The following is a 23,772-nucleotide window of genomic DNA, read 5'->3' as shown; positions in this document are numbered from 1 at the left end:
AATCCCAGCTCTCTGCCAGTAACTTCCAGCTGAGTGAAGGTGGCCCTGTCTCACAGAGCGCAATTGCATCTTTCTCTCTCTCTCTCTCTCTCTCTCTCTCTCTCTCTCTCTCTCTCTCTCTCTCTCTCTCTCTCTCTCTCTCTCTCTCTCTCTCTCTCTCTCTCTCTCTCTCTCTCTCTCTCTCTCTCTCTCTCTCTCTCTCTCTCTGTCTCTCTCTCTCTCTCTCTCTCTCTCTCTCTCTCTCTCTCTCTCTCTCTCTCTCTCTCGCTGGTTTGAATCCCAGAGCCGACTAGTTGAAAAACCTACCGATGTGCCCTTGAGCAAGTCACTTAACTCTAATTGCTCCCGTAAGTCTCTCTGGATAAGAGCGTCTGCTAAATGACTAACATGTAAGGCTGAAAGCCCAGTGGAAATCAAACGGCTCATTGAGAGAGACTGACTAACTGACCGACTGCAGTAGGAATGCCAAGTATGCTTCTCCTTCAGTAGGAATGTGAGCCCACTCCCTCCAGCCCTCTGTTCTGCTCAGCCATCAGCAACATCACCAATCACACCCTATTCCCCGTAGGACTCAGGTCAGAAATACTGCATTATATATAGGGAATAGGATGCCATTTGGGAGGGAGTCGTGATGTGGCGTCTGTCCCTCTGGAGAGGTGACCACCCTGACGGTCACACCGGTGACTAGTTGTACACACAACACTGTCTTCTTCACGGCGTGACTGTGACCCCTATGTCCTGTAACACACTCGGCTGTTCAAACCGTGTTGGAGGAAAACAGTGTGCATGTCACTGTATGAACCGCGCTAATCTAGCGTGATGATTGAATTTGGCTAAACTACACTTGTGGTTTTGCTTTGATGAGGCGTTCATCTGGTGGTCTGTCGCTGCAGCCGACAGGGTCAGCTTCTCTGCACACATTGTTACTTCACATGTCAAATTACTGGGACATTTCAGAAAGATGAACAGCTGTTTAACCCAGCCTCCCCCTCCACCCTCCTCACCCCATCCCCTTCTCCTCACCCCATCCCCTTCTCCTCACCCCAACCTCCCCCTCTCCTCACCCCATCCCCTTCTCCTCTCCTCACCCCATCCCCCTCTCCTCACCCCAACCTCCCCCTCTCCTCTCCTCACCCCAACCTCCTCCCTCCTCACCCCATCCCCTTCTCCTCACCCCAATCTCCCCCTCTCCTCACCCCATCCCCTTCTCCTCTCCTCACCCCATCCCCCTCTCCTCACCCCAACCTCCCCCCTCTCCTCACCCCATCCCCTTCTCCTCACCCCAACCTCCCCCTCTCCTCACCCCATCCCCTTCTCCTCTCCTCACCCCATCCCCCTCTCCTCACCCCAACCTCCCCCTCTCCTCTCCTCACCCCAACCTCCTCCCTCCTCACCCCATCCCCTTCTCCTCACCCCAACCTCCCCCTCTCCTCACCCCATCCCCTTCTCCTCACCCCATCCCCCTTCTCCTCACCCCAACCTCCCCCTCTCCTCACCCCAACCTCCTCCCTCCTCACCCCAACCTCCACCCTCCTCACCCCAACCTCCACCCTCCTCAACCCATCCCCCTCTCCTCACCCCATCCCCCTCTCCTCACCCCAACCTCCACCCTCCTCAACCCATCCCCCTCTCCTCACCCCATCCCCCTCTCCTCACCCCAACCTCCCCCTCTCCTCACCCCAACCTCCCCCTCCTCACCCCATCCCCTTCTCCTCACCCCAACCTCCACCCTCCTCACCCCATCCCCCTCTCCTCACCCCATCCCCTTCTCCTCACCCCAACCTCCTCCCTCCTCAACCCATCCCCCTCTCCTCTCCTCACCCCAACCTCCCCCCTCCTCACCCCATCCCTCTCTCCTCACCCCAACCTCCCCCTCTCCTCACCCCAACCTCCTCCCTCCTCACCCCATCCCCCTCTCCTCACCCCAACCTCCCCCTCCTCACCCCATCCCCCTCTCCTCACCCCAACCTCCCAACCTCCCCACTCCTCAACCCAGTCAAACTGAAATAAAATACAACACAATATAGCTAGCTCTCTCTCTCTTGCTTCTCCTTCATCCGGAAGTTGTCATAATTACTGTGCAGGTCTATGGAAGGGGGTGAGACCATGAGCCTCCAAGGTCCTGTGTAGCTCAGTTGGTAGAGCATTGTGCTTGTAAAGCCAGGGTTATGGGTTTAATTACCACGGGTGACCAGTATGAAAATGTATGTACTCACTACAGTAAGTTGCTCTGTGTAAGAGTGACTGCTAAAATGTAAAAATATAGGCTTTGTATTGAAGTCAATGTACCCAGATGGAAGGATGGCAGCTAGCTGTCATCTGATGTTACCCTACAGAGTGCTGTTGAGGCTAATTTAGCCTTGTTTTTTAAAACTAGTCAAGTCCTAGTTAATGTAAACCTTCATAGCAAAATAGTGTATTTTAATCATTTATCTGGTTTAGTGAATATATTTAGTATAGTTTTATCTAAAAAGGATAGCTTTTTAATAAAAATGATTTACTATTTAAATGTTTTATTAAATTCCCAGAGGAGGATGGTCCTCCCCTTGAGGAGCCTCCACTGAATGCTGGGGTAGGCTTCCTATAGTGCATTGTATTGTTTGTCAGTCAGATATTATTGGTATGAAATAATGTATTGCTAAATGTATACACTAGGCTATGCTACAGCTGCTGCGATAGCTGAGCTCGTCTCAAAACGAGGCTGCAGCGTCATGAGAAAACGCAAAACCTCACCCAGAGAGAAGCAACAGACCGAGCGACTGGAGGCGCTAACAGATCGGAGCTACGGAGGATAACTGTAAGTACCGTATCTACACACTTTTCTATTGGCTGAGATTTTGTTACTATGTGTGCCATGTTTGCGGCGTTTTCGGCCGCTCGGGATAATGCGAAATAGGCGCACATGATGCCAGGTTTTGAGGTAGAATGATCCATTATTGCAAATGAAAACGGGAGACCGGTTTCTGGGGATGCACAACACACGGTTTGCGGAAGCGCAGGTCAAATGCCTAGAATATGGCGGAGCAGAGAGTGAAACAATCCAACTCATAATGTTTTGTCAGACAATGAATGTATTTATTGTCATGCATAATGCAGAACGCGGCATTCTCCGCGGTTTGTATCCAGCGACAGTCCTCGGTCGCCCGGTTGGATACAAAAGAAGAGCGTTTTGGCCGATATCCTCCCCGTGACGGGGTTGAAGTTACAACGGAAATGGAAAAGTTATTCGATTGTCTAGAATTAGACACGTTCTCTGGGACACTGAATTCTTATCAATTATCATAATAGGACGCCTGGAATTATTCAAGCGGTTATCAAATGCGCAATTTGAGATATCATTTGTAATCTATTCGTGTTAGTTTTGTACGGTTTTGTGCTCTGAAAGCAGCAGCCAGTTGTAAATGCGTTAGATAGGGGCCCCGCCTAGTTCACTAGTGAATCTGTCGATGGGGAGGGACACAACTGGGTGCTGGTTCCATCTTACTTCAACGGAACCGAAACGACACTCAATTGGCATATTATCTTATATTCTTCACCATTATGAAACGTGTGGACTATAGGCCTAGATCGACAGCATGTTATATCCATATTTGATATTAATTTTAATAGTGAGATTTTCTGAAATCATTCATTAGAAAATATTTCAGATTTCTACTCTCTGTAAACTATAGACTGCGATCAAATCAAGGTTTATTTGTGCCGTACACAGATTTGCAGGTGCAGCGAAATGCTCGTTCCCAGCTCCAACAGTGCACTAATACCTAGTAATACTAAACAATACACACATCATCCACAAAGTAAAAAGAAAGAAATGAAGAAATATCACAACGAACACTTGTAAAAGTAACTAACTGTTGTCTCTTATGTGAATTTAGTTTGTCCTCACAGTTATAGATTGATTATAATAAAACACGTGAGTTAGGACACAGTTTGAACTACCCTGAACAAGTATCACTCATTCTGCTGTCAGTTATTGGTAAGAGGATGTGGAACTCTGCTCAGGGAGAGGGGGAGGGAGAAAGAAAGAGAGGAGGGAGAGAGAGAGAGCTACAGGACTTAAAGAGCTTGTTTGTTTAATGTGTTTTATTTAGTTCCTACTTTTAATGACCTCTAGTCAGCTGTACATTCTCTCTACTGTTCACTACTGTCTGTATGCAGGGAATATGTTCAATGTTTGAAATGGATTCTTGTGTTTTTCACTTAGTTTATAACTGTGTGTGTGTGTGTGTGTGTGTGTGTGTGTGTGTGTGTGTGTGTGTGTGTGTGTGTGTGTGTGTGTGTGTACTAACAGTGTAATGGTTTCTAACAGTTGAATAATGTTATGACTAAGGCTTAATATTAGAAAGACCATAGTGATGATGATACTTTTCCTATGAGGAGTCCAGAGAATATCTCTTAACCTATGGGAATGTTTCCTAGTTTCCACTAGTTTCCTGTATGTGACAGACCAGGGACAAGGCAGTAGTTTCCTGTATGTGACAGACCAGGGACAAGGCAGTAGTTTCCTGTATGTGACAGACCAGGGACAAGGCAGTAGTTTCCTGTATGTGACAGACCAGGGACAAGGCAGTAGTTTCCTGTATGTGACAGACCAGGGACAAGGCAGTAGTTTCCTGTATGTGACAGACCAGGGACAAGGCAGTAGTTTCCTGTATGTGACAGACCAGGGACAAGGCAGTAGTTTCCTGTATGTGACAGACCAGGGACAAGGCAGTAGTTTCCTGTATGTGACAGACCAGGGACAAGGCAGTAGTTTCCTGTATGTGACAGACCAGGGACAAGGCAGTAGTTTCCTGTATGTGACAGACCAGGGACAAGGCAGTAGTTTCCTGTATGTGACAGACCAGGGACAAGGCAGTAGTTTCCTGTATGTGACAGACCAGGGACAAGGCAGTAGTTTCCTGTATGTGACAGACCAGGGACAAGGCAGTAGTTTCCTGTATGTGACAGACCAGGGACAAGGCAGTAGTTTCCTGTATGTGACAGACCAGGGACAAGGCAGTAGTTTCCTGTATGTGACAGACCAGGGACAAGGCAGTAGTTTCCTGTATGTGACAGACCAGGGACAAGGCAGTGGAGTTTCCTGTATGTGACAGACCAGGGACAAGGCAGTAGTTTCCTGTATGTGACAGACCAGGGACAAGGCAGTAGTTTCCTGTATGTGACAGACCAGGGACAAGGCAGTAGTTTCCTGTATGTGACAGACCAGGGACAAGGCAGTGGCACCACTGGTCAGATACATATATTCTATGTTGCTGTGCTGTGGACCCTTGTTTCAGGCTAAGTCCCAAATGGAACTCCAACCCTATTCCCTATATAGTGCACTACTTTTGACCAAGGACCGTAAGGCTCTGGTCAAAAGTACCAGGGCACAGCAACATAGAATATATATCTGACCAGTGGTACACTATATAGGGAATAAGGTCCCATTTGCCAAGGAACACTTGTTTCAGTGTGCGTCCCAAATAGAACCCTATTCCATATATATATAGCGCACTACATTTGACCCGGGCCCATACACTATAGAGGGAAAAGGTTGCGATTCAGTCAGACAAGCCCCTGGTTCTCTTCCAGGTTCCATTTGTTGTGATAGCCAGCCAGGCTGATGTGCTCTGCCATTTTCCCAGCTATTAACTTTAAACCTCAAGTGGTGCTGTCAGAGAGGTGCAGCAGCATCCATATCCACTGATTTAAAAGCTGCACCTTTAGCTGTGTGTGTGTGGGTGGGTGTGTGTGTGTGTGGGTGGGTGGGTGTGTGTGTGTGTGGTGGGGTTCTGTGTGAGTGGGTCTTAGAGACCCTGCTGTTCTGAGGTAGTGGGTCGTAGTGACCCTGCTGTTCTGTTCTGAGGTAGTGGGTCGTAGAGACCCTGCTGTTCTGTTCTGAGGTAGTGGGTCGTAGTGACCCTGCTGTTCTGTTCTGAGGTAGTGGGTCGTAGAGACCCTGCTGTTCTGTTCTGTGGTAGTGGGTCGTAGTGACCCTGCTGTTCTGTTCTGAGGTAGTGGGTCGTAGTGACCCTGCTGTTCTGTTCTGAGGTAGTGGGTCGTAGAGACCCTGCTGTTCTGTTCTGAGGTAGTGGGTCGTAGTGACCCTGCTGTTCTGTTCTGAGGTAGTGGGTCGTAGAGACCCTGCTGTTCTGTTCTGAGGTAGTGGGTCGTAGTGACCCTGCTGTTCTGTTCTGAGGTAGTGGGTCGTAGAGACCCTGCTGTTCTGTTCTGAGGTAGTGGGTCGTAGTGACCCTGCTGTTCTGTTCTGAGGTAGTGGGTCGTAGTGACCCTGCTGTTCTGTTCTGAGGTAGTGGGTCGTAGAGACCCTGCTGTTCTGTTCTGAGGTAGTGGGTCGTAGTGACCCTGCTGTACTGTTCTGAGGTAGTGGGTCGTAGAGACCCTGCTGTTCTGTTCTGAGGTAGTGGGTCGTAGTGACCCTGCTGTTCTGTTCTGAGGTAGTGGGTCGTAGAGACCCTGCTGTTCTGTTCTGAGGTAGTGGGTCGTAGAGACCCTGCTGTTCTGTTCTGAGGTAGTGGGTCGTAGAGACCCTGCTGTTCTGTTCTGAGGTAGTGGGTCGTAGTGACCCTGCTGTTCTGTTCTGAGGTAGTGGGTCGTAGTGACCCTGCTGTTCTGTTCTGAGGTAGTGGGTCGTAGTGACCCTGCTGTTCTGTTCTGAGGTAGTGGGTCGTAGAGACCCTGCTGTTCTGTTCTGAGGTAGTGGGTCGTAGAGACCCTGCTGTTCTGTTCTGAGGTAGTGGGTCGTAGTGACCCTGCTGTTCTGTTCTGAGGTAGTGGGTCGTAGTGACCCTGCTGTTCTGTTCTGAGGTAGTGGGTCGTAGTGACCCTGCTGTTCTGTTCTGAGGTAGTGGGTCGTAGAGACCCTGCTGTTCTGTTCTGAGGTAGTGGGTCGTAGTGACCCTGCTGTTCTGTTCTGAGGTAGTGGGTCGTAGAGACCCTGCTGTTCTGTTCTGAGGTAGTGGGTCGTAGAGACCCTGCTGTTCTGTTCTGAGGTAGTGGGTCGTAGTGACCCTGCTGTTCTGTTCTGAGGTAGTGGGTCGTAGAGACCCTGCTGTTCTGTTCTGAGGTAGTGGGTCGTAGAGACCCTGCTGTTCTGTTCTGAGGTAGTGGGTCGTAGTGACCCTGCTGTTCTGTTCTGAGGTAGTGGGTCGTAGTGACCCTGCTGTTCTGTTCTGAGGTAGTGGGTCGTAGTGACCCTGCTGTTCTGTTCTGAGGTAGTGGGTCGTAGAGACCCTGCTACTCTGTATCTCTTGTCGTTATATGTGTTATGTCCTATATTTTTAATCCCAGCCCCTTCCACGCAGTCTTTTGGTAGGCCGTCATTGTAAATAACAATTTGTTCTTTAACTGACTTGCCTATAGTTAAATAAAGTTTAAATAAAAATACAAATGAACATATTACCTCAATTATCTTGACTAACCTGTACCCCGATATTGACTCAGTACCGGTACACCCATATATATATAGAGAGCTTCGTTATTGTTATTTTATTGTGTTCGTTTATTTAGTAAATATTTTTTTAACCTTATTTTCTTAACTGCATTGTGGGTTATTTCACGAAAAGGTCTACACCTGTTGTATTCGGCACATGTGATAAATAAAATATGATTTGATAACCTAACCTAACACCCAGAGTCATTATATGAACTGCTTTCCAGTCTGATCCTCCAAGCTGGCTTTGTTAGTCCAGAGATGTCCGTTAGCCTAAGGAGTCTTGACATCTAGTCTACTTCTCAAATGGCACCCTATTCCCTCTGTAGTGCACTACTTTTAACCAGGGCCCTATGGGGTAGTGCACTACTTTTGTCCAGGGCCCTATGGAGGAATAGGGTGCCATTTGGAACGCAGTCTAGTGTCGGATGTCTCCTGTCTGATTGTGCTAAGCAGCGTATTGGCAGCTGAATGTTTGCAGTGAGCTGTATTAGCGTATTAGGATGTCGCAGAGCACACAGCCAGTCAGCTAGTCAGCCAGCCAGCCAGGCAGGCAGGCAGTGTTGGGAAGGAAGGAGTCCTGGGGGAGTATAGCCTTTATGCAGAGCAGTATGGTGCTAGGCTGGCTGTCAGATAGAGCAAATGTCTGACTGATTGACTGACTTATTGACTGACTGTCTGACTGATTGACTGACTTATTGACTGACTGTCTGACTTATTGACTGCTGGTGATAAATGACACCTCCCTTAGAGACGTCTGGACTGGTCCCCGAGGACAGGCACGTGGGTACCTGCTTCTATAAACCAATGAGGAGATGGGAGAGGCAGGACTTGCAGCGCGATCTGCATCAGAAATAGGAATGACTTCTATTTTAGCCCTTGGCAACGCAGACGCTCATTGGCGCAATAATTGAATAACATGGATTTCTACATTTATTTTGTAACGCTCGTGCACGCGACGTGTCCGGTCTGGTCAGCATGTTAGAGGTACCCAGCGTCATGGCGTCATTGCTCCAGACCACCACCAGGGGGAGTTACAGTAGAACACTCATTATGCATTTGGGTCCCAAGGTTTTTATATGACCAATCATATCGAGTGGTGGTGACTTTCTTCAGCAAAGATATCTGACAAAAACATGTAACCTATGAATGAAAGTTTATAACGTAGATGCACACAGGTCAACTACTCTCCACATTTGATGCACTGCAGTGCTAGCTAGCTGTAACTTATGCTTTCAGTACTAGATTCATTCTCCGATCCTTTGATTAGGTGGACAACTTGTCAGTTCATGCAGCAAGATCTCTGATAGGTTGGAGGATGTCCTCCGGAAGTTGTCATAATTAATGTGTAAGTCTATGGAAGGGGGTGAGAACCATGAGTCTCCTAGGTTTTGTATTGAAGTCAATGTACCCAGAGGAAGACGGAAGCTAGCTGTCCTCCGGCTACACCATGGTGCTACCCTACAGAGTGCTACTGAGGCTACTGTAAACCTTCATTGCAGAACAGTGTGTTTTAATCAATTATTTGGTGACGTGAATATATTTAGTATAGTTTTATCTAAAACGGATAACTTTTTAGTTTCACTTTTTATTTTTTTATGAAATTCACTGAGGAAGAAGGTCTCCACTGGTTGAGAAGGAGATGAAGAGATAGGATGTGAGGAATCACAGATGCAGGAATGGTTCTCTCTCTCAACCAGGGACCCAGGACACTAAAGGCTTCCTTCCTGATGTCGATGCAAGGCCATGTCCAGGAATGGTTCTCTCTCTCAACCAGGGACCCAGGTTGAGATGGACTCACGCTAGGGGCGGGAGCTGTGGCATGACCATTGATGATGCAGCCTGACTGTAAGGCTGTTGGTAAATCCTCCTGGCCATTTCTGGGAAGTGGTGTCCTCCCTCCACCACCACCAGTTGGTCCACTTTGCCTTTAGGCCAAAGGGCCTTGTAGAACATGGTGGTCCTCTGACGTTTCCCCTTCTTCCTCTGCCTGCCCGACCTCTCCGCAGCCATGAAACCAGAGCTGCTCCCCAGGGTGGCTACATGCTGCTATGCTTGCAGCTAGCTAGTGATTGGCATTGTGTTTCAGGCTGGCTAAAGGCTAGCAGTTAACATCTAGCTAGTAAATGGCATTGTGCTCCTGGGTGGCTAAATGCTAGCAGTTAACATCTAGCTAGTAAATGACATTGTGCCCCTGGGTGGCTAAATGCTAGCAGTTAACATCTAGCTAGTAAATGACATTGTGCTCCTGGGTGGCTAAATGCTAGCAGTTAACATCTAGCTAGTAAATGACATTGTGCTCCTGGGTGGCTAAATGCTAGCAGCTAGCAGCTATCTTCGCTTGTGAATAAAATTATGCTGCTATACATTTTCCTACCAACCTTAATGGCAATAGTTTCCTCCTAAGGCTGTCAACATGGCGTAAAGATCTGACAGGCAGAGGGGGGCTTGTGAGGAAAGATGCCAGGTTGTGATGTTATAGCTAATGCAGTCTGTTGTAGCCTGGCCTGTCTATTCCTAGTATCTCAGTACAGTCTGTCTGTCAGCAGTCTGTTGTAGCCTGGCCTGTCTATTCCTAGTATCTCACTACAGTCTGTCTGTCAGCAGTCTGTTGTAGCCTGGCCTGTCTATTCCTAGTATCTCAGTACAGTCTGTCAGCAGTCTGTTGTAGCCTGGACTGTCTATTCCTAGTATCTCAGTACAGTCTGTCAGCAGTCTGTTGTAGCCTGGACTGTCTATTCCTAGTATCTCAGTACAGTCTGTCAGCAGTCTGTTGTAGCCTGGACTGTCTATTCCTAGTATCTCAGTACAGTCTGTCTGTCAGCAGTCTGTTGTAGCCAGGCCTGTCTATTCCTAGTATCTCAGTACAGTCTGTCAGCAGTCTGTTGTAGCCTGGCCTGTCTATTCCTAGTATCTCAGTACAGTCTGTCTGTCAGCAGTCTGTTGTAGCCTGGACTGTCTATTCCTAGTATCTCAGTACAGTCTGTCTGTCAGCAGTCTGTTGTAGCCTGGCCTGTCTATTCCTAGTATCTCAGTACAGTCTGTCAGCAGTCTGTTGTAGCCTGGACTGTCTATTCCTAGTATCTCAGTACAGTCTGTCTGTCAGCAGTCTGTTGTAGCCTGGCCTGTCTATTCCTAGTATCTCAGTACAGTCTGTCAGCAGTCTGTTGTAGCCTGGCCTGTCTATTCCTAGTATCTCAGTACAGTCTGTCAGCAGTCTGTTGTAGCCTGGACTGTCTATTCCTAGTATCTCAGTACAGTCTGTCAGCAGTCTGTTGTAGCCTGGACTGTCTATTCCTAGTATCTCAGTACAGTCTGTCAGCAGTCTGTTGTAGCCTGGCCTGTCTATTCCTAGTATCTCAGTACAGTCTGTCAGCAGTCTGTTGTAGCCTGGCCTGTCTATTCCTAGTATCTCAGTACAGTCTGTCAGCAGTCTGTTGTAGCCTGGCCTGTCTATTCCTAGTATCTCAGTACAGTCTGTCTGTCAGCAGTCTGTTGTAGCCAGGCCTGTCTATTCCTAGTATCTCAGTACAGTCTGTCAGCAGTCTGTTGTAGCCTGGCCTGTCTATTCCTAGTATCTCAGTACAGTCTGTCTGTCAGCAGTCTGTTGTAGCCTGGACTGTCTATTCCTAGTATCTCAGTACAGTCTGTCAGCAGTCTGTTGTAGCCTGGCCTGTCTATTCCTAGTATCTCAGTACAGTCTCAGCAGTCTGTTGTAGCCAGGCCTACCTAGGCCTTGTATCTCAGTACAGTCTGTCAGCAGTCTGTTGTAGCCTGGCCTGTCTATTCCTAGTATCTCAGTACAGTCTGTCTGTCAGCAGTCTGTTGTAGCCAGGCCTACCTAGGCCTTGTATCTCAGTACAGTCTGTCAGCAGCCTGTTGTAGCCAGGCCTACCTAGGCCTTGTATCTCAGTACAGTCTGTCAGCAGCCCAATTCCCTGAGCTGCTCTGTTGTTCATCATTGTTCTCAGTCAGTGGTGTGGGACATGTCTGATGAGCTCAGGTTGTCTGCTATTCACGTCTCTCTCTCTTTTTTAGCATTTCATTTTTTATTAACTTGTAAAAATGTCTATAAACATAATTCCACTTTGACATTATGGGGTATTGTGTGTAGACCAGTGACACAACATCTCAATTTTAATCCATTTTAATTTCAGGCTGTAACACAACAAAGTATGTAAAAATTCAAGGGGTGTGAATACTTTATGAAGGCACTGTAAGATCTATAACTTATGACGGCTCAATAAGCCCTTCATAAGCCCTTTATAACCCCTTTATACAGAGCAAAGTTCATGTCACTTTACCTCAATCATTTAACACAATAATTACATTCCTGTCTCTTCTATGGCTCTTTCTCCATAATCTGTGTCCCTACCAGCTGTGTGTCACAAGGTTACTGTCATCTCCCGGGCATTACAGTGTTACTGTTATTGTTTCAGCTCAGGATGTATTGCAGAATACAGAGGTGTCCTGTAAAGTCTTGGAGGGTCCAGGGTGTGTAGAGTGTTGGAGGGTCCAGGGTGTGTAGAGTGTTGGAGGGTCCAGGGTGTGTAGAGTGTTGGAGGGTCCAGGGTGTGTAGAGTGTTGGAGGGTCCAGGGTGTGTAGAGTGTTGGAGGGTCCAGGGTGTGTAGAGTGTTGGAGGGGTCAGGGTGTGTAGAGTGTTGGAGGGTCCAGGGTGTGTAGAGTCTTGGAGGGGTCAGGGTGTGTAGAGTGTTGGAGGGTCCAGGGTGTGTAGAGTCTTGGAGGGGTCAGGGTGTGTAGAGTGTTGGAGGGTCCAGGGTGTGTAGAGTGTTGGAGGGTGCAGGGTGTGTAGAGTCTTGGAGGGGTCCAGGGTGTGTAGAGTGTTGGAGGGTCCAGGGTGTGTAGAGTGTTGGAGGGTCCAGGGTGTGTAGAGTGTTGGAGGGTGCAGGGTGTGTAGAGTCTTGGAGGGGTCAGGGTGTGTAGAGTGTTGGAGGGTGCAGGGTGTGTAGAGTGTTGGAGGGTCCAGGGTGTGTAGAGTGTTGGAGGGTCCAGGGTGTGTAGAGTGTTGGAGGGTGCAGGGTGTGTAGAGTGTTGGAGGGGTCAGGGTGTGTAGCGTCATGTCTGCATGGAGGACTAGAACAGTGTTGGTGGTGGTTGGTTGGCATCTCTGTGTTTTATTGTACAGGCTGTTGCCAGGGTTAATGTTGCCAGGGTTAATGTTGCCAGGGTTAATGTTGCCAGGGTTAATGTTGCCAGGGTTAATGTTGCCAGGGTTAATGTTGCCAGGGTTAATGTTGCCAGGGTTAATGTTGCCAGGGGTTACTTTTGCGCGGCCAGGGGTTAATTTTGCGCGGCCAGGGGTTAATTTTGCACGGCCAGGGGTTAATGCGGCGCGGCCAGGGGTTAATGCGGCGCGGCCAGGGGTTAATGCGGCGCGGCCAGGGGATTAATGCGGCGCGGCCAGGGGTTAATGCGGCGCGGCCAGGGGTTAATTTTGCGCGGCCAGGGGATTAATGCGGCGCGGCCAGGGGTTAATGCGGCGCGGCCAGGGGTTAATGCGGCGCAGCCAGGGTTAATGTAACACAAACAATTGGAGTAATTGTAGTCTGACTCTGAGAAGGATGTTTCTCTAATTGAGGCAGGATGTGGACCACTGTAGTTGAAGATTGAAGAGATCCTGCATTGAGTTATGTAACTGTCAGCCTTGTCAGAGACACGTGTGTGTGTGTGGTGATATATTTTAACACACCAGGCATGACACATTGATCAAACCTTGACCTTTTACAGTATCGTTTAATGAGCCTTTGTTTCACACTGAGCAGAGAGGGAGCTAGAAGGATCAAGGTCACTCCAACAGAAGTGAGGAACAGGTGGCGGTCCACGGCCTTCATCCTGATCCAAACATCTCTTTCAACAACGGGCTCGTTCTACCAGCCTCTGTTCTTCAGCTATTACATCACAACACAGTTCTCTGTTCTTCAGATATTACATCACAACACAGTTCTCTGTTCTTCAGATATTACATCACAACACAGTTCTCTGTTCTTCAGCTATTACATCACAACACAGTTCTCTGTTCTTCAGCTATTACATCACAACACAGTTCTCTGCTCTCAGCTATTACATCACAACACAGTTCTCTGTTCTTCAGCTATTACATCACAACACAGTTCTCTGTTCTTCAGCTATTACATCACAACACAGTTCTCTGTTCTTCAGCTATTACATCACAACACAGTTCTCTGTTCTTCAGCTATTACATCACAACACAGTTCTCCATTATTCACAAACATCTTCTGAATTTGGGGAGATTTCTTTCCTCCGGGGTCTTCAGTTACACGTTAGTCACTGCTGTTGGTTGCTAATCCTGGTAACTAGGAAGTGGGATTTCTTTTAAACATGGTGGTGGTTTAGACTGGTAAATGGTGGTCACCTAAAAACATGATGGTGGTTTAGACTGGTAAATGGTCGTCACCTAAAACATGGTGGTGGTTTAGACTGGTAAATGGTGATCACCTAAAACATGGTGGTGGTTTAGACTGGTAAATGGTGATCACCTAAAAACATGATGGTGGTTTAGACTGGTAAATGGTGATCACCTAAAAACATGATGGTGGTTTAGACTGGTAAATGGTCGTCACCTAAAACATGGTGGTGGTTTAGACTGGTAAATGGTCGTCACCTAAAACATGGTGGTGGTTTAGACTGGTAAATGGTGATCACCTAAAAACATGATGGTGGTTTAGACTGGTAAATGGTCGTCACCTAAAAACATGGTGGTGGTTTAGACTGGTAAATGGTGGTCACCTAAAAACATGATGGTGGTTTAGACTGGTAAATGGTGGTCACCTAAAACATGGTGGTGGTTTAGACTGGTAAATGGTGATCACCTAAAAACATGGTGGTGGTTTAGACTGGTAAATAGTCGTCACCTAAAACATGGTGGTGGTTTAGACTGGTAAATGGTCGTCACCTAAAACATGGTGGTGGTTTAGACTGGTAAATGGTGATCACCTAAAAACATGGTGGTGGTTTAGACTGGTAAATGGTCATCACCTAAAACATGATGGTGGTTTAGACTGGTAAATGGTCATCACCTAAAACATGATGGTGGTTTAGACTGGTAAATGGTCATCACCTAAAACATGATGGTGGTTTAGACTGGTAAATGGTGATCACCTAAAACATGATGGTGGTTTAGACTGGTAAATGGTGATCACCTAAAAACATGGTGGTGGTTTAGACTGGTAAATGGTGGTCACCTAAAACATGATGGTGGTTTAGACTGGTAAATGGTGATCACCTAAAACATGATGGTGGTTTAGACTGGTAAATGGTGATCACCTAAAACATGATGGTGGTTTAGACTGGTAAATGGTGATCACCTAAAAACATGGTGGTGGTTTAGACTGGTAAATGGTCATCACCTAAAACATGGTGGTGGTTTAGACTGGTAAATGGTGGTCACCTAAAAACATGATGGTGGTTTAGACTGGTAAATGGTCGTCACCTAAAACATGGTGGTGGTTTAGACTGGTAAATGGTGATCACCTAAAACATGGTGGTGGTTTAGACTGGTAAATGGTCGTCACCTAAAACATGGTGGTGGTTTAGACTGGTAAATAGTCATCACCTAAAACATGGTGGTGGTTTAGACTGGTAAATGGTCGTCACCTAAAACATGGTGGTGGTTTAGACTGGTAAATGGTGATCACCTAAAACATGGTGGTGGTTTAGACTGGTAAATGGTCGTCACCTAAAACATGGTGGTGGTTTAGACTGGTAAATAGTCATCACCTAAAACATGGTGGTGGTTTAGACTGGTAAATGGAGTGTGTCTTCTCCGATATGGTCATTTCAGTCGATCATACTTTTCAAGTGTCTGGCTATTTCTACCCAGCAGCAGCACTTGAGATCAGAGACTGATTGGAAAGGGAGAGTGTTTAGCATTTAAATAACTCCTCTCGTGTGTGTGTGTGTGTGTGTGTGTGTGTGTGTGTGTGTGTGTGTGTGGGAGAGAGACAGACAGACAGACAGACAGACAGACAGACAGACAGACAGACAGACAGACAGACAGACAGACAGACAGACAGACAGACATGGACCCTGGTCAATAGAAAGAGTGGTTGTGTGTTTTTTAAGGCCCACCTACAAAAGGCTTCATTCACGTCATTCAGATGATCAGTCCTGAGAGGAGCCTCTCAAACCTCCATACCAACGACCAACAATGCATCGGTGTCTGTATGGTGTGAATAGATAGGAGGCATGAGGCGGTGGGTTGGCATGGTCGATCAGATGCAGGTGACTCAGAACAGAAGAGAGGCTGGAATAGAGCAACACAAGGCTGCGTCCCAAACGGCAGCCTATTCCCTACAGTCCCTACCCAATGGACCCTGCTCAAAAGGAGTGCACTAAACAGGGAATAGGGTGCCATTTTCATGTAGGTTTCTGTTCAGAGGTACGAGGGGTTCAAGTGATGATGTGGTGATGTTATCGTAGGACGGCGAGGCAGCGATTTGAAATCTCCCCCAACATGTCGATTCACAGGAAATGGGAACGGCAAAGTGAATTTTATAAAGCTTCTCGATAGAAGTGCTGATCTAGGATACATTTTACATCTAGGTGGTCCCATGACTCAATCCCACTACCCTGGAGTTACAGGCACCATGCTGTACCAACTGATCAATCCCACTACCCTGGAGTTACAAGCACCATGCTATACCAACTGATCAATCCCACTACCCTGGAGTTACAGGCACCATGCTGTACCAACTGATCAATCCCACTACCCTGGAGTTACAAGCACCATGCTATACCAACTGATCAATCCCACTACCCTGGAGTTACAGGCACCATGCTATACCAACTGATCAATCCCACTACCCTGGAGTTACAGGCACCATGCTGTACCAACTGATCAATCCCACTACCCTGGAGTTACAAGCACCATGCTGTACCAACTGATCAATCCCACTACCCAGGAGTTACAAGCACCATGCTGTACCAATTGATCAATCCCACTACCCTGGAGTTACAGGCACCATGCTATACCAACTGATCAATCCCACTACCCTGGAGTTACAGGCACCATGCTGTACCAACTGATCAATCCCACTACCCTGGAGTTACAGGCACCATGCTATACCAACTGATCAATCCCACTACCCTGGAGTTACAAGCACCATGCTGTACCAACTGATCAATCCCACTACCCTGGAGTTACAGGCACCATGCTGTACCAACTGATCAATCCCACTACCCTGGAGTTACAGGCACCATGCTGTACCAACTGATCAATCCCACTACCCTGGAGTTACAAGCACCATGCTATACCAACTGATCAATCCCACTACCCTGGAGTTACAAGCACCATGCTGTACCAACTGATCAATCCCACTACCCTGGGGTTACAGGCACCATGCTGTACCAACTGATCAATCCCACTACCCTGGAGTTACAGGCACCATGCTGTACCAACTGATCAATCCCACTACCCTGGAGTTACAAGCACCATGCTGTACCAACTGATCAATCCCACTACCCTGGAGTTACAGGCACCATGCTGTACCAACTGATCAATCCCACTACCCTGGAGTTACAAGCACCATGCTATACCAACTGATCCATCCCACTACCCTGGAGTTACAAGCACCATGCTATACCAACAGATCAATCCCACTACCCTGGAGTTACAAGCACCATGCTGTACCAACTGATCAATCCCACTACCCTGGAGTTACAAGCACCATGCTGTACCAACTGATCAATCCCACTACCCTGGAGTTACAGGCACCATGCTGTACCAACTGATCAATCCCACTACCCTGGAGTTACAAGCACCATGCTGTACCAACTGATCAATCCCACTACCCTGGAGTTACAGGCACCATGCTGTACCAACTGATCAATCCCACTACCCTGGAGTTACAGGCACCATGCTGTACCAACTGATCAATCCCACTACCCTGGAGTTACAGGCACCATGCTGTACCAACTGATCAATCCCACTACCCTGGAGTTACAGGCACCATGCTGTACCAACTGATCAATCCCACTACCCTGGAGTTACAGGCACCATGCTGTACCAACTGATCAATCCCACTACCCTGGAGTTACAGGCACCATGCTGTACCAACTGATCAATCCCACTACCCTGGAGTTACAGGCACCATGCTGTACCAACTGATCAATCCCACTACCCTGGAGTTACAAGCACCATGCTGTACCAACTGATCAATCCCACTACCCTGGAGTTACAGGCACCATGCTGTACCAACTGATCAATCCCACTACCCTGGAGTTACAGGCACCATGCTGTACCAACTGATCAATCCCACTACCCTGGAGTTACAGGCACCATGCTGTACCAACTGATCAATCCCACTACCCTGGAGTTACAGGCACCATGCTGTACCAACTGATCAATCCCACTACCCTGGAGTTACAGGCACCATGCTGTACCAACTGATCAATCCCACTACCCTGGAGTTACAGGCACCATGCTGTACCAACTGATCAATCCCACTACCCTGGAGTTACAAGCACCATGCTGTACCAAATGAGCTGCAAAGGACTGCATTGATCTCAATAGAAGTTCTGTGCAACAGTCGTTGTTTCTCACACGTATATCTAAAGCGAGGCTTTGGCTCGTAGATGGGGAGGGAGGCGTGGAGATGGGGAGGCGGGGAGATGGGGAGGCGTGGAGATGGGTGGAGATGGGTAGGGAGGCGTGGAGATGGGTGGAGATGGGTAGGGAGGCGTGGAGATGGGTGGAGATGGGGAGGGGTGGAGATGGGTGGAGATGGGTAGGGAGGCGTGGAGATGGGTGGAGATGGGTAGGGAGGCGTGGAGATGGGTGGAGATGGGTAGGGAGGCGTGGAGATGGGTGGACATGGGTAGGGAGGCGTGGAGATGGGTGGGGCGGCGTGGAGATGTGGAGATGGGTGGGGCGGCGTGGAGATGGGTGGGGCTGCGTGGAGATGGGTGGGGAGGCGTGGAGATGGGTGGGGAGGCGTGGAGATGGGTGGGGATGGGTAGGGAGGCGTGGAGATGGGTGGGGCGGCGTGGAGATGGGGAGATGGGGAGGCGTGGAGATGGGTGGAGATGGGTAGGGAGGCGTGGAGATGGGTGGGGCAGCGTGGAGATGGGTGGGGAGGCGTGGAGATGGGTGGAGATGGGTGGGACGGCGTGGAGATGGGTGGGACGGCGTGGAGATGGGTGGGGAGGCGTGGGGAGGCGTGGAGATGGGTGGAGATGGGTGGGACGGCGTGGAGATGGGTGGGGACGGCGTGGAGATGGGTGGGGAGGCGTGGAGATGGGTGGGGAGGCGTGGAGATGGGGAGGTAGGTGATACATTTGTCTCAGCAGTCCTATGGTTTAATGAAGCAGTACATTTGTCTCAGCAGTCCTATGGTTTAGCTAATTCACTCAAGCCCTTTGTACTCCTAGCTCATAAAATAACTGTCTTAATTCAGCCCTATTCATCTCCTTCCTTCCTTCTCTCATTCCCTACTTCCTCCTTCCCCCCCCTGAAACACAGGGACAGCAGGTAGAAACATCCATTCCAGATGTGTGGGGCGAGAATACGCCCCAAATGGAAGCCTATTCCCTATAGAGTGGGACACAGTGGACTTGTTATTGTTATCATGTTATAGAGCAGAAGTATTACAGTGGACTTAAAGGGTGTATATGAAACATTTTAACAGGGCAAATAACTGTTACAAAACAACTCACCAACCACCCAGTTGCATATTCACAACCAATAGTAATATAATTACATTTTTAATGTGTATTTTTCAGAGACATTCTGAAAAACAGTTGGATTTCTATCAATTGCTCTGTGACATCACTGTGGGCGAACCACAGAGTAAACTGACACAGCGTTTTTACATAATGTATGGAACTATGGAATTATTTTCCAACAAAATGTTCGGACACAATAGTCCAATGACACGTCACAATGTTTTAGATCAGGTACAGATGCCGATGTCCATAGTGATAAATAGATGACACGGTGATTTGCAAGGTACGTGTATAGACCTATTCACCACTGAAACATGCCGACCATAACCGCTGTCATGTCAAGTCATTTTGTAATGTAAGTTATGAGAGGCAGGGATGGATTGATCAGGGGATGTTGGGGACCACTGGGCACCGGAGCTTTAGGTACGTGCATTTTCCACCTCTTAAAACACAGGCTGTTTCTAAAAAAGTAAATAAAGCTCTAGCTAGCTAGCTAGATAGCTACTGTAATGAATAACTAGATACAGATATGTCGATTACAGAAACTGCAGATAGCTACTGTAATGAATAACTAGATACAGATATGTCGATTACAGAAACTGCAGATAGCTACTGTAATGAATAACTAGATACAGATATGTCGATTACAGAAACTGCAGATAGCTACTGTAATGAATAGCTAGGTGCAGCTATGTCGACTACAGAAACTGTAGCTAGCTAGATAGCTACTATAATGAATAGCTAGATGCAGATATGTCGATTTACAGAAACTGTAAATAGCTGGATAGCTACTGTAATGAATAGCTAGATGCAGATATGTCGATTTACAGAAGCTGTACAAAGCTGGTGGACATGGAAATCAAATGTGATATTCTCCTGATTGATGGGCTGGGTGCCGCTTGTAATAGTGCCCTTGTATCCACATTTCAGCACCACAGCCAATTGTCTACTCCTAGGCTACTGTAGGCTACTCCTAGGCTACTGTAGGCTACTCCTAGGCTACTGTAGGCTACTCCTAGGCTATTGTAGCTACTCCTAGGCTACTGTAGCTACTCCTAGGCTACTCCTAAACTACTGTAGCTACTCCTAGGCTACTGTAGCTACTCCTAAGCTACTCCTAGGCTACTGTAAGCTACTCCTAGGCTACTGTAGGCTACTCCTAGGCTATTGTAGCTACTCCTAGGCTACTGTAGCTACTCCTAGGCTACTCCTAAACTACTGTAGCTACTCCTAGGCTACTGTAGCTACTCCTAAGCTACTCCTAGGCTACTGTAGGCTACTCCTAGGCTACTGTAGGCTACTCCTAGGCTACTGTAGGCTACTCCTAGGCTATTGTAGGATACTCCTAGGCTATTGTAGGCTACTCCTAGGCTACTGTAGGCTACTCCTAGGCTACTGTAGGCTACTCTTAGGCTATTGTAGGCTACTCCTAGGCTACTCCTAGGCTACTGTAGGCTACTCCTAGGCTACTGTAGGCTACTCTTAGGCTATTGTAGGCTACTCCTAGGCTACTGTAGGCTACTGTAGGCTACTCCTAGGCTACTCCTAGGCTACTAGTAGACTACTGTATTGTAGTCGCAGTATTGACAACAGAAATGCTACGGCCATTTTAATAAAGTAGTAGAACAGGTAGCCTACCTTTTGGCTGGCTGTCATGTTACAGTGGATCTATATGAGTTCATTTACCTGCGTTTCTAGACAATTTAAAAACTCTAAGATGCTATTTGGAAACCAGCAAAAATGAACTAAAATGATTTCAACCATTAATGATCAATATAAGGTGTAAAGGTCTGTGGAACGGCATATACAATGTCAACCACTACTCACCCTCATCATAAATGTACTCATTTACTTGTGGAACGGCGCACACAGTGCAACGGGAAATAATATGCATAATACATGCCATCAAGTCACAACAAGGACCACCTCAAATGACCACATCCACAGGTGACGCCTGACTTTCAAGCTATTTGTTCACCATCAAATGTCACCCTTTTTTTAGAATGGAGGATTGCGTACATCTATCATCCCATTTGAAGACTAATGTAAGATGGGCTACTACTCCTAATGTGATGAGTAGATTGCATAGTCATAACTTAGGCTAAATATTAGCAAAACGGACAGTTCTGAACAATGCATGCCTGAGCCAGTAGTGACAGAGAGAGTAGTGACACAGAGGAGGGAGTAGTGACACAGAGGAGGGAGTAGTGACACAGAGGAGGGAGTAGTGACACAGAGGAGGGAGTAGTGACACAGAGGAGGGAGTAGTGACACAGAGGAGGGAGTAGTGACACAGAGGAGGGAGTAGTGACACAGAGGAGGGAGTAGTGACACAGAGGAGGGAGTAGTGACACAGAGGAGGGAGTAGTGACACAGAGAGGGGAGTAGTGACACAGAGAGGGGAGTAGTGACACAGAGGAGGGAGTAGTGACAGAGAGGAGGGAGTAGTGACACAGAGGAGGGAGTAGTGACACAGAGGAGGGAGTAGTGACACAGAGGAGGGAGTAGTGACACAGAGGAGGGAGTAGTGACACAGAGGAGGGAGTAGTGACACAGAGGAGGGAGTAGTGACACAGAGGAGGGAGTAGTGACACAGAGGAGGGAGTAGTGACACAGAGGAGGGAGTAGTGACACAGAGGAGGGAGTAGTGACACAGAGAGGGGAGTAGTGACACAGAGAGGGGAGTAGTGACACAGAGGAGGGAGTAGTGACACAGAGGAGGGAGTAGTGACACAGAGGAGGGAGTAGTGACACAGAGGAGGGAGTAGTGACACAGAGAGGGGAGTAGTGACACAGAGGAGGGAGTAGTGACACAGAGAGGGGAGTAGTGACACAGAGAGGGGAGTAGTGACACAGAGAGGGGAGTAGTGACACAGAGTAGGCTTTATCAGAGATGTTTCTTCTCCTTTCTTAGCATGGGAAAAATCTGTTAAAACAACCTTTTTTTTTCTTTGAATGCAGCCATCTAATCTAGGCCTACGAAAAGGAGAGATACAAATGGTAAAACATGACGTCCGTATAGCCTGGAGGAAAGAATTATTGTCCAAAAGCCAACGTTCCAGTGGTACTGATCCGATGACAGACCGTGGATGTGTGTGCCCTCCGCTGGTACCAATAAGATAGGCTACTGTTCGCTCAACTGAGGAATTGACCATTTTGATGAAGGAGAAAGATTTAGTATTTTATTTGTGTTCTCTTTTCAGCAGTAGCCATTTTCTTTCTAAATGATGTTTTTCTTACGATATGTATTTTTTTAAATATTGTGACAGCCCTAGGACTATTATAACAGCTTTTCACTGAGCTGCAACTAAACAATCATCTGTTCGTTATGTACTGGACAAATGGCAGCTTAAAACAATCCAAAACTCATTTTTTTTAAAGTTAATGATCCTCTGTGGCTAAATCATGCTCTCTGGTGAGTCTATTACTGTATCGGCACCAGTAATTATTGGTAATTTTGACAAATTAGAAGAAGCTTCCCCTAAAGTCCATCTTCCGCTAGCCTATAGGGACACGTTGCCTATGCTGACGTCAATGTGACAAGTAGCCGGTGTATAACCCAGCTGTCAGTGAGGCCTACAAGGACCAGTTCAAATGCCCACATCAAATTCAAAGCAATCGGCGCTCTGCCTAAACGACTGACCGGCAAAAGCAAACTGTCTGGCACTTGTCTCTGCTCTCTGCTTTCTTAAAGTGAGAGAACGACATGCAGACTGGCAGCTTCTCTCCGAGCGACGCTCCGCATGCTCCTAAAGCCAGACAGCCCAATACGCTAAACAGACGTTGTATTTTAATCAGGATTGGAATGATTTTAAACAACTTTCTTTTGTAGCCTACTTGAAATGTTTTGTCTTGAGCTAGGTTATGGCGTCTGCTATACCTGCCGTACCCAACTGACGGCCTGAGGGATTATTATTCAACAAAGTAGGCTAGGTAAAATTATGACCAGTAATTTAGCTCCCCCACTGTGCATGAATGATCAATGTTGCACATGTGATGCGCAATTAGCCGTTGATCACATAGGCCTGTCACGTGGATGCTTAAAATAGAGATGTTTCCAGAATCAGAATCACTGTATACGAATGAATAGGCAGGTCCGTACCTACTGTATATGAATGAATAGGCAGGTCCGTACCTACTGTATATGAATGAATAGGCAGGTCCATACCTACTGTATATGAATGAATAGGCAGGTCCGTACCTACTGTATATGAATGAATAGGCAGGTCCGTACCTACTGTATATGAATGAATAGGCAGGTCCGTACCTACTGTATATGAATGAATAGGCAGGTCCGTACCTACTGTATATGAATGAATAGGCAGGTCCGTACCTACTGTATATGAATGAATAGGCAGGTCCGTACCTACTGTATATGAATGAATAGGCAGGTCCGTACCTACTGTATATGAATGAATAGGCAGGTCCGTACCTACTGTATATGAATGAATAGGCAGGTCCGTACCTACTGTATATGAATGAATAGGCAGGTCCATACCTACTGTATATGAATGAATAGGCAGGTCCGTACCTACTGTATATGAATGAATAGGCAGGTCCGTACCTACTGTATATCAATGAATAGGCAGGTCCGTACCTACTGTATATGAATGAATAGGCAGGTCCGTACCTA

General features: G+C 47.4%; 1 protein-coding gene across 1 annotated transcript in view; it reads left to right on the top strand.

Annotated features, from left to right (window-relative positions):
- The first annotated feature begins 2,587 nt into the window (after positions 1–2,587).
- LOC106576640 (ras-related protein Rap-1b) overlaps positions 2,588–23,772 on the top strand; it is a 118,422-nt gene continuing 97,237 nt past the window's right edge. The window contains 1 exon segment of the mRNA XM_045722399.1: positions 2,588–2,797. The gene's annotated coding sequence lies outside the window, so the exon portion shown is untranslated.

This window comes from Salmo salar, chromosome ssa07 (assembly GCF_905237065.1).
Source record: "Salmo salar chromosome ssa07, Ssal_v3.1, whole genome shotgun sequence".
Taxonomy (NCBI): Eukaryota; Metazoa; Chordata; class Actinopteri; order Salmoniformes; family Salmonidae; genus Salmo; species Salmo salar.
The sequence above is the reverse complement of the archived record's forward strand: the minus strand, read 5'-3'. Positions and strand labels throughout refer to the sequence as shown.